Below are 22,954 nucleotides of genomic sequence, written 5' to 3' on the forward strand. Positions count from 1 at the left end.
GATGTTTCCACTCATCTACCCATGGATTAGGTGCATTCCCAGATTTGCCATTACAATTACTGGTAGATTTTAGAATGCATCTGTTGGACTTGGCCCTTTTTGCAGGGTCATCCCTGAACCTTTTGCCTTCCTCCTAGCCTTTTTTCTGACATAGTGTTGGTGGTTTTAGAACTCTGGGCACTTTACCACTGCTATTCGGTGTAAAGAGCCTGTACTCTCTGTGGTAAACATGGTAAGATTGGTCTATACCTCTTTGGCTTATTTAATTTACCTGTCAGTCCCTTTGTAAAGTGGTATCTCATATACCCGGGCTGGTAAATTAAATTCCACTGGAATCAAGCTATCCTGGCGGAAGAGGGGTGAAACCCCGAAACCGGTCCTAGGAGGCTTGTTTCCAGTCCAGGGAGAACCTGGCCTGGCAGTTTTGGCTGGGCTGTTCCCATTGGGCACAGGGTCAAAACTGATTTGCATATGACTGAGTGAGCAAAAAAACGATGGATTTAGGCCCAGATATCTGTACTGGGGTGAATGTATGACATAGTTCTGCATTCTGTCCATCAATAGTTCTTTTTGCACTGGTGGACTTGCAGCGCTGATTGCGCCACCCACCACAGTAACCTTTCAAACCTATCTCAGGCCTCTGCCATTGCATCGCCTGTGCGTGCAGTGTTACTGTCGCTGTGACGTGGTACCTAAAGTGTGTGCCATGTCTGTGACCCCCCCCCCCCTTTTACTACATGTCGGTCACCCCTAAGATAGGCCCTAGCTAGCCCTGTGGGCAGGGTACATTGTAGGTAAAAGATAGGACATATACCTTAAGTATGTGACACGTCCTGGTAGGGACAAACAGCCATTTTGGTTTCTCACTGCTATGGGGCTTCCCTCCCATAGGAATGCATTGGGGATGCCCTGATAAGTGTTTCAGTGGTAATTCCTGATATGAGAGGAGCAGCGTGGTCAAGTTTAGTATATTTGGAATGGCAATATTAAAGGTTGTGCACTAGTGTGCGCAGATTTATTATAACTATTTTAGAAATGCCATTTTTAGAAGTTGGCATTTCTGTGTGCTATGTGTCTGCCTGCCTGATGTGGATTGTATATCTGGCTTTGGAGTGACAGGGGCTGGTGCGGTGTGTGTAGCTCCAGGGAGGGCAGGGTGAGTCAGCACTAGGCTGAATGGGGCATCTGCATTTGGAGTATTGGGTGGAGTAGTCTCCTTACCCTGAATAGGTCTGTGCCTGCCTATGTAAATGCTGGCTCTGCCCCCCTGCGGTGCGTCTGATGACAGAGCCCCCACCTGACAAAGGGGAAGAGGAGCCCTGTGAACAAAGTGCTCCACACTCCCCAGAACCAGTTAGGACTGGCTCCCCCAAAAGCCCTGTGCCAGGGCAGACAAAGAAAAATGTTGGTATAAATATTGGGGCTGTGATTCCAAGAAGTTGTTGTTCATGTGCTTCCCTGTGACGTGGGGGCTTGTTGCTGCTGCTGGGCCCCAGGAGGAACCGCCACAAGGGACTGCCTCCCTGCTGGAGCGCCCTGTGAACTGGCCTGTCTGGCTCAGCCTTGTGCCCCCCTGAAATTTGGAGAATTGAGCATCTTGTGAGCGCTGGGTCACTCTCCCAGAATGGGGAGAGTGCTGGGACCCTGCAGCGCTGAGCTGCAAACTACCTGGAGGGAATCCCGGCATGGGGATTCCCCCACAGTGATGCCTTGGAGAAAAGAGACCACCCCACATCAGTGTCATTGAAGGCGAGAGCTTACCCCCGAGAAGCAGGAGCCCACCCTGTTGTTTGTGGGCTTCCGAGCAGGAACCCACCCCGCATTGGTATTATTTTACGGCGGGAGCCCACCCCACACTTTCCCGCCGAGAGGAGAGATTACCGCCACGTCCTGACCTGGAAGCCAGGCGGCTGTGCCTGGTTGGGGGCATGGTTCCAGTGGTGTAATCAAAATTATATGAAATAAATATATAGCTCAATGGCGATAAACATTAATAATGAGGATTGACAAGGATGGCAAAAAGAAATGTACGTACGCAAGTACTGTATGACATATTTCAACAAAATGTATACTATGAAGTAAAAAACCGAGAGAAATATACACAACTGTACGTACATTTCTTTTTGCCATCCTTGTCAATCCTCAGTTATAATGTTTATCGCCATTGAGCTATATATTTAATTCATATCATTTTGATTACACCACTGGAACCATTGTTTTTGATATAATTGTTGGCCCTGGTTCCTTTGTGAGTAGGGTTTCCCTTGGTTTCGTTGAAGACTGGTTGGGGGCATGGCCAGTCGACAGGAAAGAGGATGCTGGACGTGCTGGGGAAGAATGCGGGCCCCTGTGTGCCAGTGGGAGCCCCGAAAGGAGACAGAGCCTCCAGGAAGAGCACCGAGGGCTCCCAGTGCCAATGTTTTCTCAGCTGGAAGGAAACAGAAGGAAACTGAGCCTGCCTCGGTGTGTGGGGGCTGAATCTGAGAATCGTGGGTGCCCAGTGAGGGCACCAGTAGGAGCCCAGTAGAGCGGAGCACCCAAGGCACTGTGAGTGCCTGTGTTGTTCTGTCCAGCTGTGCCGCCATTGCGGGCAGCTGCACCGAGGGGGCAAATTTGGTAATAAGAGTCCCGGAGTGGGGCTCCAGAGCACAATAGGTGCCGATGCTCATTTTCTTGCCACAGCTGCGCCACAAGAGAAAGCGGGCAGCTGCAATGTTGGGGGCAATTTTATTTTAGAGTCACAGTGGGAATCCAGGAGGCACAGTGGTGCCAGGTCAAGTTCCCAGCTGCACCGTAAGAGAGAGAGCGGGCAGCTGCAACACAGGGGCATTTTCTGCTTAATGATGAGAAGGGAGTGAGACACACTAGTTTTGCAGTACATCTTTCAAGGGCAAATTGTCGGTTTGCCTGTCGGAATATTTTCGGAGTGTCAGGAGAGACGAAGAAGCAGAACAGAGTTCGAGAATTAAGGAAAAAAATCAGTAACAGTGAGGAATTGTATAATTAGTTAAGTTTTCAGGAGGACGCAGTGTTTCAGTAGAAAAAGTATTCAGAGGAAATATTAAGAACAACCGAGTAGAGAATAGAAAATACATTAGGAGATAGAAATTACCTTTGAGTTGCTCGCTTTCCAGCAGAGGTCAGGAAGCATTAGTCAGGCGAGCAAACTATTCCTACCTAGGAGTTAAGAAGAGAAGAATTACAGTGAGCAGTACATCATCATAAGGAGTTTCAAAAGGAGTAAGGCGCTATCCACAATACTTACCAGAGAATAAAACAGAACCCCACATAGACGCTGCTTCAGTAGTAAGGCAGGTGAGAGGTCACTAAGGAGAAGAAATAAGATAAGGGGTGTTAGGAGGTCAAATAGAATTAACCAGTCAATTAACCATATCATTCCAGCATAAAGATAGCCTTACAAGACAAGACAGAACACTGAAGTAATAGAAGAGGAGCACAGGCGCTCAACACTACGGGTAGGTCTAGAGAAAGTAAGAGAGAGCAAATATCAGCAGTAAGGCTAAGAAGAGATTAGAGTGGATTTGTAATTGCATTTCCATTGTAGCTACCCAGTGACAGCCAGCAGAAGTCCGAAGACTCCGAGAGGCATCCAGGTAGCCGAAGAAGACGGGCCCATTCTCCTCTCTGTCTACTTCCCCTTTCCCCACTGCAGTCCACCTGGCCCCTTGCATTTGAGTATTTGCAGAGGCTGGGGGATAGCGGTGAGGAGTTGGGTAAAAGGCATCGTTCTGCTCCTGCGCAAGACAACTGGAAATTAGAAGCACCTCTGACAGAGTGAAGTGCCCAAGTGAATTTTGCGCCCGAGCAGAATGGCTGAGGGTCTAGATTTGACAAGGTTAGGAGAAATCCTGGAAGGGTTACAAAAAGAAGTAGTGGCAGTATGGGAGGAGAATCGAGAGCTTAGACAAGAACTATTCACTTCAAAAAGGAAACCTCAGATTTAAATGTAAAGGTGAATACCCTGGCATCAGGAGTTAGCTTTAAGGGGTCAACTTCACAGGTCGCATTTGGGGAGGATTCCACTGCTCCTACGTCACCTAAGTCCACAAACCAGGTTATACATTCTTTGGGCCCGATTCACAGAATGAACTTAAGACTCAATCCTAAACTTACTATATTTTGGTATTCACAGAATGCACTTACTACTTTTGGCATTCACAGAATGAACTTACTACTTTTGGTATTCACAGAAGTTAGGATTTTGTCTTAAGTCTGTCTTAAGTCTGTCTTAAGTCTGTCTTAAGACAAACTTAAGACAAAATCCTAACTTCTGTGAATATCAAATGTAGTAAATTCATTCTGTGAATGCCAAAAGTAGTAAGTGCATTCAGTGAATACCAAAATAGTAGTAAGTTTAGGATTGAGTCTTAAGTTCATTCTGTGAATCAGGCCCTTTGTCCCCAGTCATTCCACTGGCAGCGCCCGAGAGATTCAATGGGGATCCGCAGAAGGCTCAAGTATTTCTGACGCAGTGTACCTTGCATTTTATGTGTCGACCAGCGTTATTTCCTGATGCGCAGTCACGAGTGGCGTTCATACTGTCGTATCTCAGTGGTGACGCAGCAGCATGGTCAATGCCATTGGTGACCAGGAATTATCCGGTGTTGTACGATATTGAGGAGTTCAAGAAGGAGTTCCTGCGCATTTTTGACCAACGCAAGGCCGCACACGCTACAAACAACGAGTTATTGGAGATCAGGCAGGGAAATCGTGATTTGATTGCATATCTGACGCAGTTCAATAAATTGGTGGTGGAAAATAATTGGCCAGAGAACAACAGGGCAGCAGTGTTTTACCGCGGATTGCAGGACGAATTGAAGGATGCTTTGGCCCAAGTGCCCAATCGGCCCACCGAAATTTCAGCTCTAATAGATTTGGTGTTGGAGATAGATTTTCGTCAGAGTGAGCGTCGAGGTGAGAAGCGACGAGACTATAGAATTACGACCCCACGATTTGACCGAGTCAGATCAGAAAATCTGAAAGGAAACGAGGCTTCACCAGGGGGTGAACCAATGCAAATAGGAACAATTTGTGGACCTTTATCCAAAGAAGACAAGGATCAAAGACGTTTGAATAAACAGTGCCTTTATTGTGGAGCAGGAGGACAATTCGTACGGGACTCTTCGAGGAAACCCAAACAGAAGCCGGCGGAAAACTTGCAGCACCATCAGTAGCTGGAGTTGGGCTGGTGGTTGCAGAGGAAGAAACAACTCCAAAGCTACATTTGTTGGCAAATACGTTACAGTCGGCTTCTCCACATTTGGTGCTTTTGGTCACTCTACAGTTCAGAGAAATGACTTTAAGTCAAGTCACAGTTATGGTTGATTCAGGACCTACGGGCAACTTCTGTGACCTAAAATTTGCCAAGCAAATGGGTATAAGATCAATCTTGAAGGACAGGAGCGAGCCTGTCAGAGCGGTGGATGGAACTAAACCTTCGTCTGGACCAATCACCAGTCGTACGGAGTTGGTTAGGATAACAACCGCAGAGAGTCATAGTGAGAGATTACACTTCAATCTCATTGATGCGCCACAATTCCAGTTAATACTGGGATTGCCGTGGCTCACGGAACACAACCCTACTATTGATTGGAGTGCAAGGACGATCACATTGGACTCCTCGTACTGCAGAGAGCACTGTTTGACAACCATAGAGAGAGAGAAGGAGGAATCACCGCAAGGTATTTAAGTCAAGTGGAGAGAACAATTTGTGTGATTCAAACGCAAGAATTGCCGGACATCTACAAGGAATTCCTGGAAGTTTTTAGCGAAGTTGAGGCTGAGAAGCTACCTCCTCATAGAGAGTTTAACTGTAGAATAGATCTTGAGCCCGGATCTAATTTGCCGTGTAGTCGTATATACGCACTCACTGAGAAAGAGGATCACCACTTGAAAGAGTATTTACAAAAGTACCTGGAAAATGGCTTCATCCGTCCTTCCCAATCACCAGTATCTTTGCCCCTATTTTTCATTCCAAAGAAGGATGGCAGTCTCCGTACGTGCATCGACTACAGGGCAATCAACCATATTTACGATCAAGAACCGGTACCCCTTACCATTGATCTCAGTATTGTTGGACCAGGTAAAGCAGGCGCAAATCTATACTAAGCTGGATTTGCGGGGAGCTTACCATTTGGTTCGGGTTTGTAAGGGTGATGAGTGGAAGACTGCTTTCTGAACAAAACACGGCCTATATGAATATCAGGGGATGCCCTATGGCTTGTGCAACGCTCCGGCCTCTTTTCAGTACTTCATAAACGATGTGTTGAAGGATTTTTTAGATCGAAGCGTCATTGTGTACATCGACGACATCTTGATATATTCCAATTCTGAAGAAGAGCATATGCAGCATGTGAAAGGGGTGTTGCAACAATTAAGGGAGAATAACTTATTTGTAAAACTTGAGAAATGTGCGTTTCATGTGGACAATGTGGAGTTTCTGGGTTTTGTGCAGTCCCCCAAGGGGATAACCATGGATGAAAAAAAAGTATTGGCAGTAAAGGAGTGGGAGTCCCCGAAGTCAGTGAAAGAAGTGCAAAGCTTCATAGGGTTTGCTAACTTCTACCGGAGATTCATCCAAGATTTTTCTAAAAAAGTGATTCCATTAACCAAACTCTTGAAGAAAGGAGTTAAGTTCTCTTGGATGGAGGAAGCAGAAAGGGCTTTTGCAGACTTGAAGGACGCGTTCACTACGGCGCTAATTTTACTGCATCCCGATCCTACTGAACCATTTTATTTGGAAACCGATGCTTCCAATGTGGCCTCGGGAGGAGTGCTATCTCAACGCCATAAAACTACTGGCCAATTGCATCCTGTAGCCTTTCGTTCCCGCAAATTGACTTCTGCAGAGGTAAACTATACCATCACCAAGAAGGAGCTGTTAGCCATCAAAGATGCATTCAAGGAATGGCGTCATTACTTGTTAGGGGCACAGCATACTGTGACTGTCTACACAGATCATCGGAATCTGAAGTTTCTGAAGTCAGCTCAAACCCTTACCCCTAGGCAGTCACGCTGGTCCTTATACTTTGCGGACAACGACTTTGTGATTATGTACTGACCCGGGGCACAAAACGGTAAAGCAGATGCCTTGTCTCGGCTAGGTAGTGAAGACTACCACGAACAGACTAAAGACCAAAACATCATAGCAGAGGAGTGTATCATCGGATCAGTGCTTCATGGGAGTTTATTGGAGCCACAACAACAAGTTATGGAGGAAGATGAGCTTCAGACTTGGGTACAACAGGATCCTTGTCGGGAACTTCGGGAAAAACTGCCCTATCATAATGGAGCTTTGTTATTACAAACTGCTGAGCTACAACAGAAGGCGTTATATGAGTGTCATGATCATCTCTTGGCTGGACACAAGGGAATGCGGAAAACTAAAGAGTTGGTGAAACAGAGATTTTGGTGGCCAAATATGACACGAGAGATACGGCAGAATGTCGCCACTTGTGAGATATGTGCACTGGGAAAGTCAGAAAGAATGGACCCAAAGGGACTCTTGCAGCCTTTGCCCCCGCCACCTGGTCCATGGCACACAGTGACTGTGGATTTGATTGTGGAACTACCCTCCAGTCAGGGCTATAGTGCTACTTCTGTTTGTGTTGATGCTTTCACCAAGATGGCCCATTTTGTTCCTCTGAAGGGGGTGCCCACGGCTAAGGAATTAGTTCAACATTTCAGTCAGGCAGTAGTTCGAGCTCATGGGATACCTAAGGTAATAATCTCAGACCGGGGATCCCAGTTCCTGTCCCATTTTTGGAGGGCCTTTACTAAGAAGTTGGGAATTGAGGCCAGATTCTCTACAAGCTACCACCCAGAATCTGATGGTCAGACAGAAAGGACGAATCAGGAATTAGAACAGTACCTTTGATTATGCCTGTTAGATCATGAGGGAGATGGGCCTGAAAATCTGTGAGCAGCGGAGTTTGCTCATAACAATGCTCAGAATGTATCCACTGGGTATTCCCCTTTTTATCTCAATTCGGGGAGGCACCCAAATTCCACCATTAGCTTCCAAAAGGTGGAGGTTCCAGCGGTACAAGATTTAGTAGAGCACATCACGCAGGTACACCAGTTAGCCACACACAATCTCATGCAGGCCAAGATGGAGTATAAGAAGTATGCAGACAGGAAAAGAAGGCAGGGCCCAGAATTGAAGACTGGAGATAGAGTTTGGTTAAACACAAAAACTTGAGGGTAAGAGGGAATCGTAAGTTCCAACCAGGTATATAGGGCCATACGAGATTGAAGAGCAGAAGGCTCCAGTGACTTATCAGTTGAAGATACCCAAGGCATTACACATACACCCAGTGTTTCATGTGTCTCTGTTAAAAGAGGCTTCCAAAGATCTTAGATTAAGGAAGGAACCAGATCCAGTGTTAATTGAAGGGAATGAGGAATTTGAAGTAAAAGAGGGCCTGAACCCAAGAATAAAGAAAGGTCAGCAGTACTACCTTTTAGATTGGAAGGGGTATGGTCCCGAAGAGCGATCTTGGGAACTGAGTTCAGATAAGCATGTACCAAAGTTGATCCGGAATTTCCATAAGAAATTCCCCAAGAAACCAAGATTGGAAGGCCCATCCTTGCGGAGGGGTACTGTCAGGAGCCAGGCAAGAACTAACCAATGAAGGCGAATGCATGTGCGATTTCGCCCTCGAGCGCAGCCTGGTGCGGAGATGCGGGCAGAGGTCAACTCTAAAATGGCCCTGATGCTGACCCCCGATGAACGCTCAGTGAGCGTTCCAGACGTTCTTTAGAATCTTCATGGTCCCGGTGAGGCGCGCAAGGAAGTGCGCACTTCACCGATAGCCGTCAGCGGAGCCGCAGCTGAGTTTCCAGAGTCAATTCTTGGGAGGAGTTTTGCAGTACATCTTTCGAGGGCAAATTGTCGGTTTGCCTGTCGGAATATTTTCGGAGTGTCAGGAGAGACGAAGAAGCAGAAGAGAGTTCGAGAATTAGGGAAATAATCAGTAACAGTGAGGAGTTGGAGGAAGGCAGAAAACTTGAGTAGACGCTAATGAATTGTATAATTAGTTAAGTTTTCAGGAGGACGCAGTGTTTCAGTAGAAAAAGTATTTAGAGGAAATATTAAGAACAACCGAGTAGAGAATAGAAAATACATTAGGAGATAGAAATTACCTGTGAGTTGTTCGCTTTCCAGCAGAGGTCAGGTAGCATTTGTCAGGCGAGCAAACTATTCATACCTAGGAGTTAAGAAGATAAGAATTACAGTGAGCAGTACATCATCATACAGAGTTTCAAAAGGAGTAAGACGCTATCCACAATACTTACCAGAGAATAAAACAGAACCCCACATAGACACTGCTTCAGTAGTAAGGCAGGTGAGAGGTCACTAAGGAGAAGAAATAAGATATGGGGTGTTAGGAGGTCAAATAGAATTAACCAGTCAATTAACCATATCATTCCAGCATAAAGATAGCCTTACAAGACAAGACAGAACACTGAAGTAATAGAAGAGGAGCACAGGCGCTCGACAGTACGGTAGGTTTAGAGAAAGTAAGAGAGAGCAAATATAAGCAGTAAGGCTAGTAAGAGATTAGAGTGGATTTGTAATTGCATTTCCATTGCAGCTACCCAGTGACAGCCAGCAGAAGTTCGAAGACTCCGAGAGGCATCCAGGTAGCCGAAGAAGACGGGCCCAGTCTCTTCTCTGTCCACTTCCCCTTTCCCCGCTGCAGTGCACCTGGCCCCTTGCATTTGGGTATTTGCAGAGGCTGGGGGATAGCGGTGAGGAGTTGGGTAAAAGGCATCGTTCTGCTCCTGCGCAAGACAACTGGAATTTAGCAGCACCTCTGACAAGTGCCAGTTGGCACAGTCTATATGTGTGGTAATGATCTAATGTGTTTATTATAATACAAAGGCTATTTTTGATACAACCTGTGTGGAGTTTCTTTTGTGGTGTGCCTAGTGTGTTGCTGCTGTGTGTGTGTGTTGTGCAAACACTTTACACATTGCCTCTAGGATAAGCCTGACTGATAGTGCCAAGCTATCAAGTGGGTGAGCAGGGGTTTTCTTCCTCGTGTAACTCCCTTGCTCTGACTAGAGTGGTGGTTTCTGCCTGGCTTAGGTGCAAGCCCTAGCCAACCAGAAATCCCATTTCTAACAGCATCAAAATGCTACGCATCCCCAGGGGAGGCGTAACAAGGAGAAATACCTTTATTTCTCCTAGTTATTTCCTCTTTCTATATGCGCTGCATTCTGCCGCACACATAGAAGAAGGAAAATGCCTCAGGGAATTGTTATTGTGCAGGAAGGTGTCCCTTCCTGCACAAAACCAACCATGCTTAAATTGCAGGCACCCTTGCACCATGGTGCCAGTGTGCTTGCTTTGGTGCTAGGCAGCACATTGTGCCACAGTGATGGAAAATTACAGGAATGCGCTGTATAATGTTAAATTCGGCACATTTCTGCCCTTTCCCCATTAATCCCAACAGGGATTAAAATGTCCCTGGATAATTGCTACGTATGACTATGGTGGTAGTTATGGAATCTGTGTGAGGCATTACCCTTGTACAAGTTGCAACTGGATCAATCCAGCTAGACACTAGGCCCTGTGCATAATGTGATATTGCTGTGAGTCAGGGGTTCACAGTATCATTTCACTGATGGATAACTCTCCTTGCAAGTGGCACTGCACAGGATGACTGCGGTATAGCTTCAACCAGCCAAGCACCACCTAGTACACGAGGTGCCTGGAACAGGCCGCTCCTACCATCGGCTGCAACAAACATTAGTTCACTTTTCGTCCAGGCTGCCTCGTTGGTCAGAGCATCTGCTACTACCAGGCCCACGGATACTTGAGATTCCATAGTGCATGTGGCATCAGGATCTGCCACCAAAGTTACACCTGTCACCCGGGCAACCACTATCTCTGTAGACACAGCATCTGCCACATCCACCAAAGGAATTACCACGGTTGCTGCTGCCTTTGTGGCCCAGCAGATGCACCCTTCATGTTGGCCAGTCAGCCCAAATGGGACTTCAACGTGGGTGAAGTGGATGAGGAGAAAAGGCATGTCTACCTCCAGGTCACTGGGGCTGACATTGAAGCATGTCTCATACCAATAGATTGAGTTTATTATTGTGACTCATGTGGCAGCTGCATCAAGCACCACATACATAATGCATAATCAAATAAAACAATCTCCTATACATATGGGCATATGTTCCTACTTGTAACTGTGGAGCTTTTTAAGTAAACCTGGACTTGAGAAAAATATATTCTCATTTCCCTCCATGCACCAGCACCTTTCTTGTATCGTAGTGAACTGCAGATTTGTGTACAATGGGCTTACATATCCTTCCAGACTCAATCTTTACAATGAATTAAGGGCATAAATTAGTTTGCCCTCTTTGACTGATTGGACTTTCACAAATTAGAGAAGACAAATACATGTCAGTGTTACCCTCTTTAAATCAATTGGAATTTTATTGATATTTTACAAATATATTATTTGCAAGAGAACTCCATCCACTTAGCGCAGTGAGAAGGAAATCCTCCTGGGTTAGTCGACCACATAGGCAGCTAAATAAGATGACCACCTTCGTAGTAAAAGTTCCATATGGTTGATCACTTTGCCTTATTCAGGACCTCGAGGTGATCTGTCCCACTAAACACAATGGGTGAACTCATGCCTTACCTAGAATGACTACTGAAACTGCTTGGGATATGATAGAGTAGAAAAGCATGGATTTTCATATAACTTGTAACTCATCTACCATGTTGGATTATCAACAGGTGTGGCATATGAGCTTAAGCCGTTCCAACTAAAATAATTTTGAGATTTGAAAATGCCACAATAATACTGCAAACAGTGGGGGCAGGCCAACACCACAGCAGCAGCTTTGGGGAAATGGGAACCCCTATGTGGACAGCAATTAGAAAAGAAAGCTGCTCTCACTAGCACCAGTCCCTCTTTATACGGAACATTTGCCCAACAGTGCAGTGGATGGCATCTTTGCTATTAGCACACAGGGACATTGGGGTACTCCAACTCCTGTTCTTGAGTTCCCTGTATTAATATTAGTGTCACATCGTCCAAGAATCATGGGTAGGGGTAATTGTGGATTCCAAAAGTAAGGAAGAAATCAGAGTGGTTGTAGAAATTCATTGTGAAGATGAAGGCCTGCCTACTGTGTTGTACTGGGAACTAGCCAAGGCACAACTAGTATGAAGATTTCCTGATTGGGTGGCCTCCACTAGATTTTTGGGCAATGTCTGAGGGGGAGAAATCTACAGTTCAAGTGTGGAATTCCAGTTCTACAGACTGAACCAGAACAAAGTTTAAACAGATCTGAATAATAGAGTGACTTTGTCATATTTTTGCTGATATTAAGTTGCATTTAGATATTTGGCCACCCCGCACTGATTTTGCCCAAGTCCAATGCAAGTCTATGGAAATGAGTTGAAACTCAGTCAGTGACCATCACCTACTGAAGACATTCAAGCTCCATAAAGTGTAAAGAAAAATCTATCATATTAAATCTCCCAGGACATCTGATGAACTTCAAGGTGTACCATAACATATCTGAGCTTGCTCTTTCTTGTTCATCAGGACTCTTCCCTGCTGATCTGTGTTGGACCCGGCCCTTTGGGCAGGTTCACCCCGAGACTTTTTGCTTTTTCCTAGCCTGTTTCTGGAACCTGGTGGTGGTGATTTTAGGCCTCTGCACACTTTTTCACTGTGGTACAGTGTAAAGTGCTTGACCTCTCTGTGTATGTGCGGTGAGTGACCTGCCCTCCCATAGGAATGAATGGGGAATATGTATGCCCATGGTAGTTCCTGATGTGTGGGGAGTGCAGGGGCGAGTTTGGTATGAGAGAACTCGTGAGACTGAATGCTGCGAAATGGTATATGCGGCATGAGTGTATCTAGTCTAGAAATGCCACTTTTAGAGGTTGGCATATTTGTGTAATTTGTGTCTGGCGTGTGATTGGCTGGTGAGCCTGGGTCCAGGAGTGCCTGCGCCTGCTTGTGGATTGACTGTCTGGTTTGAGGGTGACAGGGGCTGGAGAGCCCAGGAGGTTGTCTGAGTCAGCCCATGGATGAAAGGCAGCATCTGCTGCCAGGGAAGTGGGAGGAGATGGCACCTGATAGTGAAGGGCTGTGCCTGCCTGACTACAAAGCTGGCTCCACCTCCCGCTGGGAGACTGTCAGCTCTGTCCCTGATACTGACAGGACTTCCCTATAACCAGTTCTAGCTGGTTCTCACACTGCCTACACAAAGACTTCAAAGACTTTTCTGTGTATAAGAAGGGGCTGTGTCCCCTTCCAAAATGTTCTTGTTTCTGACTTGAATCTACCAGGGGCGGGCGCTGCCCAGCCCCTGGATCCCTGATGGACTGCTGGGGGACTCTTCCTGACTGTCCCCCTGCCTGCTGCATTTCCTGGAGGACTTTGCTGGGCAATAGCGCTTAGGAGCGCTTTATTTGCCTTTCCTAGCGCTTGGGAGCGCTCTGCCTGTCTTCTAGCGCTTTGGAGCACTTTATTTCCCCCAAGCGCTTGAGAGCGCTGTTTATTGCCAAGCCGGTTTCCACCCGGCGTTTGCTGAATTGGCTGTGGGGTTTATGGATTAGCGAGTGCCCACCTCGCTTATTTACTATTTTTATATTTTATATTTTAACTCGAGGGAGCCCACTCCTCGGTTAACTCAGCCCCCGCCTGCCTGCCTAAGCGGGGCCGCTGCGCTGCCGGAAGTGGTCGGCCGGCCTGCCAATCGCAGCGCCGCCGGCCGGAAGTCCCGTCCCGCCCCTGTTGCCGGCCCGGGGAAGGAGGAGGGAAGATGGCGGCGGCCGCTGTGGGGCTCCCGTGACCAGGAGAAAGCCCGAGAGAGGGAAGCCAGGATGTTTCCTTCCAGTCTCCCGTGAGGAGAGGGAGACCGGAGATGCCCGCCGCCGAGAGAAGGAGAGCGGCAGAGAGCAGCTGAGCGTGCAGGCGGGGCTCCGGCAGTGAGTGCTTCCCTGCCCCCGCAGCAACCGCAGACAGCCGGTGAGTGAGTCGAGGGAGAGGGGGCGTCGGGGCACATTGCCGGTGCCCGCCCCTCTCCTCCAGCACCAGTGCTTGGGTGTTAAGAGGCGGGGGGGCCCCACTTGATACCGAATCCCCCGGGAGGGACTCCAACGTAGAGGCACTGCTTCAGGGCGGCCCCGGATGGCAGCGGGCCGCCCCAATGGTGTGTAGAGCCTGAGAAGGCTCTGGGGGCATTACTGAGAGCCCCAAGAAGCTTAAAGTGCCGCATTGGTGTTTGAGGATCCCACGAGGCTCAGGGGCATAATTGATGTTCGGAGCCCTGAGAGGCTCCAAGTGCCCACATTGTGTTGCGAGCCCAGAGAGGCTCGTGGGGGCATTTTTGTTTTTAGAGTCCTGAGAGGCTCCCTGCCCCATGAAGTTCAGAGCCTGTGTGGGCTCCAATGGGGGCACGAGTACTTCAGAGCCTGTGTGGCTCCAGCAGCGGGCGCAGTTGGCGCCTAAGGGTCAGTGAGGACCCTGTCGCAGTCTGCTATTCTCCAGCTGCCCAGCAATTAGTGGGCAGCTGCATCGTTTAGGCGCAATTGGAGAGAGAGTCCCTGTGTGGGACAGAGGGGGCACAGTGGTGCCCGGCCTTTCACAGCTGCCCAGCAATTAGTGGGCAGCTGCACTTTTTAGGTTTTGTGATTGTCCTCAGGTGCCCAGCAAGTAGTGGGCACCTGCAACGTTTAGGTTTTGCGCCAGTGGTGCACCCCTGGACTGGCGCTGCATGGCAGCGCGCCCTGACATTTGGACACAGGGCGTCTGAGCCCCAACAAGGCCAGTTGGCCTAGGGACTGCCACAGGTGGTGGCTTATGTAAGTTATGCGCAATGTGATTTCTATGTTTTTATTAGTAATTGCCCACTGTGTGTTTTTGCGCTATCGTATTGTTCTGGCACCTCTGAATGTGTAGGTTTATGCGTCATGTGTCTTCCTTTTTCCTGCGCTGCACCTCTGAATGTTTTAGGCATCATGTGTCTTCTTGCGCTGCACCTCTGAATGTATTTTATTGCATCATGTGCTCTGTTCTGAACACCGCTGAATGTGTAGGTTTATGCATCATGTGTTTCCCTTGTCTTACACCTCTGAATGTATTTCTATGCATCATGTGTCTTTCTTTCCTGCGCTGCACCTCTGAATGTTTTAGGCATCATGTGTCTTCTTGTGCTGCACCCCTGAATGTATTTTATTGCATCATGTGCTTTATTCTTAACACCGCTGAATGTGTAGGTTTATGCATCATGTGTTTCTCTTTATTACTCCTCTGAATGTGTTTCATGCATCATGGGTAATGTGTTCTGGTTTATACCCCTAAATGTATTTTATTCTTAGGTGGTTGTTATTTTAGTACAGGTGGTCCTAGTGAGGTCCTGGTTCCCTGCGTGACATTCTCCTAAGGTGTTTAGGGTTGCGTAGGTGGTACTTACCTGTTACCAGTAGATGCTGGTTGTGATTTATAACTGTTACTTTGTGCTACAGTGATTTTATATTCTTTTATTCTAATCTCTGACAGTATTTAATTTCTACTAAGTGCTGATTCTGACAGGCGCCCACGTGGCCCTGTCCTGCGTAAATAATCCCATGTGAATATTGCCCGTGCCAGTTGGCACTATGTATTTTGTGTGATCCTAGCTGATGTGTTTTTACAATACAAAAGTTATTTTATAATAACCTTGTGTGGAGTTCCTTTTGTGGTGTGCCCAGTATGTTGTTGCTGTTGTGTGCTGGCGCAAATGCTTTACACATTGCCTCCGAGTTTAGCCTTACTGCTCGTGCCAAGCTACCAAGGGGGTGAGCAGGGGTTATCTTGGCGTGTGACTTCCTTGCCCTGACTAGAATGGTGGTTTCTGCCTAGCTTTGGAGTCAGCCTTAGCTAACCAGAAATAGCCAGTTCTAACAATCTGGTTCAGCATGCTCAATACTGTAAGAACTTTGTTGGTGCAGATTTGAGACTACTGCCACTGAAAAGGATTATGCACCAAGAATCCTTCTTTGGCACAGAATATGAGTCGGATATCGATGTATGGACACCACATGGCTGGAATTAATGTTCCAGGCCAGTATCTCTTCATCTAAACCTAGATATTTTGAGTTTATTCCCCTGGAATGGGGATTACACTAGTGGACCGACAACATCAAATGCAATTGATGAATTGCCTAGTGAAAAAAGCAAACCAAATGTTTCAATAACAGACCCAAAAATAATTTTCATGCCTAAAGACACTTTTGGACAAAAGGATTTTGATTCAGGTCTGCATTATAAAACTTAAGCAAACCAAACAAAAAACTTCTCTAAATCTGGTCCTAATAATCAGATTAATTTTCTCCTGCTTTGAAAAGATTACTTTTGAAATTCAACAGTGAGAAGTAGATCCGTTTATAAAATAGGTCTGAGAAATGCTATTTTTTGGCTAGCTTTGTGCTGCAGAAATACTACAAGCACCTTCATACAAAAGAAGTGGTCAGCAACAATGTTATACTTTGCATTCTGATAAGCTTAACAACGTGTGCTGCTACTCCCATACTCCTGACTCACTGGGACTTGCCTTATTTTGAGGTACAGGGCATTATCTGAAGCTGTTTGACATGATGACCAGTGGCAAAAGACTAAACAAAACAGTGGTTTAAGGAAAAATGTTCAAAAGGTATGTGTCAACAAGTAATTTTATTTATGTACAGCACATATTTGGCCCCATAGGGGCCAGGACACCAAACAAGAGAAAAAATACAGGAAAAAAAAAAGTCAGGGAAAAAAAGAAGGGCAAACTACTGCAACCAGAACAAATGGCTTAACGAACACCAGCAGCTTCATTGTTTGATTCTAGATTCGGAGTTTTCTTTAATCCTCTTCTAGCATTGCAAATCTTTATAGCTAGCTTCCTTCTCATACTTCTGTTGTCCAGTGATGGCCAGCCATTTTGTACTGCACACATATGTCATAAACTCTGGAAAAAACAAAATAAAATACATCAGTATCATGTTACCACTGCTATTTTTGGATTTTAATAGGTCTTATCATTTGTGGAATGGGACCCCCGATTATAAATAGCTGGGTCCCCTCCAAAACTTAAGGTAAAACTTAGGGCCGCAGGAGTGGGCATGGCTCACAGCAGGGGTACTTTTCTGCAGCTCAAAATCTGCACTAAATGTGAGAATTATAAAAGAGCAAATGTGACTGACAACAGTAATTGAACACAAAGCACCACCACATAACTGGTGTTTAGCCCCTGGTCTCCAATGACCATTCTAGCCCCAAGTAGAAGTCTGTCTTCTCCGCCTCTTTTGCCCTTTTGAAATGCTGTGCTGCACCTGTTGGCCTCTGGGACATTCCAACTAACAACCGCCAGAGTCTGAGGAGTCTCACAGCCAGCTCTATCCAAGTTCCTCACACCTTTCCTGGATGCCTTTTGAAATGCTGGACTGTGCTGTGACCGGGGTAATTGGAAGAAAGACTGTACCGATGTTAGGAATTGAAACAGACACGTGCCATAGTCATTTTCACTAGGCGCAGTGAAGTAATCAGTGGCAGATTTCTTTTCAAAACCATCATGAAGGCAGCCACGGTGAGTCAGAACTCTACTTGCAATGTTCATATTTGGAGCTTGCAGCCAAGTGTTAGGAACAGGACCAACTGATCTAATTATTAGAGAGTTGATCAGTTCTGCCGTGAGCAAAGTATTTTATAAGATCAGTTTGCTATCACCCATTCATCCAGTTTGAGACCTTCACCTGGATCTACAGATTTAGAAGTAGATTCCCAACTCAAGGCTTTGTGCCAGGTTTGCATGCCATTGGTAGCACAAACTCAGCACAAACGGTCACGAAATTACAAGTCACCACCATTGCTCTTCCTGCTCTTTTGCAGCTGTTAGGTAATTATGTAGTCATCGTAAAATTATCTGATACAAGACCATATATGCAAACCTTCTTTAACCCAATGTATAATAATGCATTTTTACAATCCAAGATTGACTGAATGTTAATTTGAACATTTGTAATATCTTACCAAATAATGCATCAACCTTCTCCTCATCAAGGACAGCTGTTCCAGCACAAGCCTTCGTTACACCTTTTGCAGATGCAAGTTCTTTTGGAGAAAATAGTATTTCGCTGATACCATTGAGAAGAAAACCTGCACTGTCCCGAGCTGCCTTGGCTTCCTCCAAGAGTTTGTGCAATTTTCTCTTTGGAACGAGAACATCTCTGGACCGTGCAGGATCATTTGAGTCCTTCACCAACTGCTGCATATCAGTCTGCAAAACAACACAACTATTAACTATTTGCCTTCATGTTAGGTCACATACTAACAAATATATATTGGAAGAGTGTTTTTTTTTATTTTGATTTGGAATCTCTACAAGGCTAACATTGTAATATTTTCTATGTTAGCTCCAGGAGTAGAAAGCAGCCATATTTCAAAACATTGCATGCAGAATGTTTTCTAAGTCCTCATGCAGGAAATATACAAGGTTTGCCCTCTATAAACTCTAACTGTGATATAGAGTGGCAAAGAAAACAAGTACTTTTTGTACAGTGAATGATGGACTGCATATTTTAGATGCTGCTGTATCTGTTAAGTTCCGTGAATTAGTAAAAGCAGACAGCGCATCTTGCAAAAACTGAATGGCCAACTCCCTAGTGCCTTGCTACTGTGTTATAAACAAATAAATACAGTTGTTAAAGGCAGCAGATAATAAATACAATATTCACATAACAAATATACTTTTTGGCAATGCATGTGTTTGGGTGGAAAAAAAGGATTATTATTGAGAATTTGTAGCAGTTTACGTGGAAAGGTAGAGTATCAAGAACGCACCTTTTAAGTGTTCGTTTTTGGCTTGTAACCATTCACACTCCTCATTCAAACAGGAACCAGGGCCAACAGAATAGATTCCATTTTGATTAATTATGGCCAAGGAGTTCTATACCATTTCCTTAGAGAGAAAGAAAATCATAATTAGGCCATACAAGTGGAAATGCAATTTCCCAAGTACCTTAAAAAAACATTACCCCAGTGTTGAATGTTGGACTTTCCTCTGTCATCAAATGAAATGATTCTTCTTTGTCCTAAGGGGGGGGGGGGAGAAAAGAAACCATGAGGCCCTCATTTATACTGATCATGTTAAACGTTTTTCTATTTGTTTCACCCTCTTTTTGCAGAGATAACAGGTCGACATTATGTGGTTTTGGCACCAAAAGGCATGTTAAAGTAACCAAGGAAAAGGGCTGGCATACAGGCTTAACAATATACAAGTGTGTATAATGGTAGCACTCATTTAGCTCTGCTTACATTATGGTCAAAGCTTTTGTTGCTTGCAAACGGGTCATCATGGCAAGGAGTATGGTTCACATCCACAGCTGTTGCTGCAGATGGAAAGTCACTGTAGGCCAGGCTGTGTGACTGAGCCGTGAGCCACAAATCCTTGTGGTGTCAAAATATGTGGTGCCAAGGATACCATCATTTTGGGATCTTGTCTGCAGGGTCTAGTAGGTGTAACCGCATTGCTTGAAACAGCCAGCTCTTGTGTTGGAAATAGTTTTTGGGGTATTAACTGGTGATGTGGTGAATGTGAGGCATGCTATTGTCCTTGCTATTTGGATTTAAGTGGGGACTACAAGACAAGTTCATTGTCACGTTGTACTGCGTCATATTTACTTGTGGATTTTGGATGAAGGACACTAGCCATCCCTCCTAAAAGGGCCAGGTTTTCAAGTTTCTGCAAATTCATCTGCGAACTCGCATCACCAGGCTGAGAAGTTGTGCTTTCGGCATGAGCTTGGTTACCAACTATAATCCAGCCCACTCTGCTTGGCTTTTTGTCCTTGCATTTTGTCTCTGCAATTTCTTCCTCTTGGAGCTCACGTAATACCCTCTTAAGTCTTCCAGCAATTCCCGGATTGCCACAGTCCTTCATCAACAGCTTTTCCTCCTGTGCCCTTTGAAGTAACACCTGTTTAGACCCTCTGTTGTGCCCGAATAGCTTGCAATCAAGTCTTCAAAAATATTCCAAATCATAAGACACTGTTTCTTCACTTAAAAAAAAGAGAAACAAAATATATATTTATATATGAACTTCAAAACAGAGATAAGAACACATTAATCACTTGCAATATATCTCCACCTGCTAGCCAGAATATACAAATACACAGGTATTGATAATAAAGGACAAATGCACAATCTATCCATAGCAAAGTAAGTAGCTTTTCATTAATAGACAGTACACATTGTAAGCCTGAACTTGAACCTCCTGAAAAAACTTGCCTAAATAAAATAGTTTATCCACAAACGACTGCGTTGTAGTAGTGCCACAAGCTAAACGTTTCAGCCCTCTTCATAAGTGTTACATTTGTCCCTGGTGAGCTATGCAAGGCATATGTGAGAACATGCATGTTTATTTTAACTGACCATTATTGGATTAATTTATTCCCAAATGTAGGTTTTTACTGAATCCGATTGGTAATTTGTACCATTATCCTGCAGTTGCAATCTTAATAAAAAGGTTTATTTATTGTGCTTACCAGATGATAGGAAAAGAATCATAGCTTTAAAATCTCTCTCTTCTGTGATTGGCCGACCAGTTTCATCTATATTTTCGAACAGCCATTTGCAAAGAACTTCACCGGGATTGTCTTAAAGCAGAAATTCTCTATCTTTTCTCACACACACAGAATGATCACAAGTGAAAATAGGACGTTGAATGAAACCATGTTTAAGTCCTGCTAGATATAAAAATCAGGAATTAGTTTGTGTCTTGTTTAAGTTTTCAGAGCCATAATACAAAGCATATCAAACTGATTCACCGATTATTTAATTGGAGAAAAGCATCCCAAAATGTACACTGACCTGGTGCAATTTAGATCTAATATGTGTCGATTTTCGACTACAAACAAGTGTTTAGGCATCCACTGAAGGCCATTGAGGAAATTGCATAATAATCCAGTATGAGCTAAAGGTATTACAATTCATATGATATAATGACCTCAGAATGGGTGAATGGTTGAGTGGACCAGTCATAATCTGAACCTGTGACCATGATGCATTAGTACACTAAGTCACCCGACCCATCTATTTCAAGTCATCAGGAGCAAAGAGAGAAGTGGGGAGACAAAGTACAAACCAGTCAGAGAGAGTCAGTCAGTCAGAGAGAGTCAGTAAGTCACAGAGTCAGTCAGTCAGAGAGAGTCAGTCAGTCAGTCAGTCAGAAAAAGTCAGAAAAAGTCAGTCAGTCAGGGATAGAGCCAGTCAGGGATAGAGTCAGTCAGGGATAGAGTCAGTCAGGGATAGAGTCAGTCAGGGATAGAGTCAGTCAGGGATAGAGTCAGTCAGGGATAGAGTCAGTCAGTGAGAGAGTCAGTCAGTGAGAGAGTGAGTGAGTTAGGCAGAGAGTGAGTTAGTGAGAGAGTGAGTTAGTGAGAGAGTGAGTTAGTGGGAGAGTGAGAGTCAGTCGGTTAGTCAGTTTACGCTGATTTTATGAGGAAGCTGTGGCCTAAGGTTAGACCTAAGGATCAGGCTTAATTGGCCCTGGCTAAAAAAAATATCAGTGCTTTACATGCAGTGCACTGCTCCACTGGAATTATGCTGCTCTGTCCATCAGTTTGGACATATACCTCAACTAACCTTACACATACACCAAGGAAGGACTATCGTCTTTGTCAATGGTTGTTGGTTGCTTAAGATAAATACGCAGCAGCCGGCACTTCGTTGTACATAACAGTGAACATTTTACATGTATTTCTAAGGGGAAGCTGTGGCCTAAGGTTAAAAAGTCCAACTTTCAATGAATATGAAGCAGGTTCAAGCCTCCTGTGACACATGTTTTGCTGTTTTGTCAAATAATCGGAGCTCGAATTTTAAGCGCTCCCAGTTGCACTGTTGAAAAATAAAACAAGAGCTAGCCCCTACATATTTCTGATGGGGATCGACTGGACCCGGCCACTGAATGCACTGGGCCCGATAGTCGAGGACTGCCTGATTAGAAACGGCCCTGTGCTAAGGATCGGGCTTAATTGGCCCTGGCCTGCAGGAACCCCCTTATGAAAGAAACCAAAAACAAACGGGACCTTTGATGAAAAAACCATCACTGTTTTACATGCAGTGAGTGCGCTGCCCCACTGGAATTCTGCTGCCCTGTCCAACAGTTTGGACATATAACTCAACTAACCTTACACATACACCAAGGCAGGACTATTGGCTTTGTCAATAGTTGTTGGTTGCTTAAGATAAATATGCGAAACACAAGGGGAGCTAGGCCCAAGAGGACAAGTGGAGAGGCTGGGCCTAAGTATATGAACTCATCAAAAGGTTGCCCCACCACTTACATTTACAACCACATTTATGGAAAGTTGAACACGCTGCCTGTCGTTATCAACTGGGTATTTTTATTTATACCAAAAATGTTTTAGATTAAACTCTGTTTGTCAGAAACAAAATATTATGGACAGACAAAGACATATGTACATTATGAATTTCAACCAGGGTCAATTCACTTTTCTACACAACAAAGTGTCACAAACTGGATATCATCATTAATCACGAAACAAGAAGCAATGTGAAACAGACAGTGACATTGAACATATATGGCATTAAATGATACACTCAATTTCGAATACATGAAACAATGATTAAAGCAAAAAAGGATAGAAAAAAGAAGGGAAAATTAGGAAAGGAGCAAAAAATGAATTTAGGATTCTTTATCAGCCAGCTAATGCTGGTGTACAAATATTCCTTTCTAATTGGCCGACGCGTTTCGAATCCAGGTGCTTGTTTTCCGGATTCTCATCAGGGCACAATTATTCTGTCTGTGGGAGGTGAAAGGAGGAGAACTATTTTGAATGTTATTGGTGTAACAAGGCAAGACTCCCTACATTATGACACTCAGCAAAGGGACCTACCAGTTC

At 45.1% G+C, this 22,954-nt stretch overlaps 1 pseudogene; it reads right to left on the reverse strand.

The window, feature by feature from the left end:
- Positions 1 to 16,845: 16,845 nt before the first annotated feature.
- On the reverse strand, positions 16,846 to 20,764 carry LOC147728264 (uncharacterized; annotated as a pseudogene).
- Between the last annotated feature and the right edge of the window lie 2,190 nt (positions 20,765 to 22,954).

Source organism: Lissotriton vulgaris, chromosome 3_1 (assembly GCF_964263255.1).
Source record: "Lissotriton vulgaris chromosome 3_1, aLisVul1.2, whole genome shotgun sequence".
In the NCBI taxonomy this organism is placed as follows: domain Eukaryota; kingdom Metazoa; phylum Chordata; class Amphibia; order Caudata; family Salamandridae; genus Lissotriton; species Lissotriton vulgaris.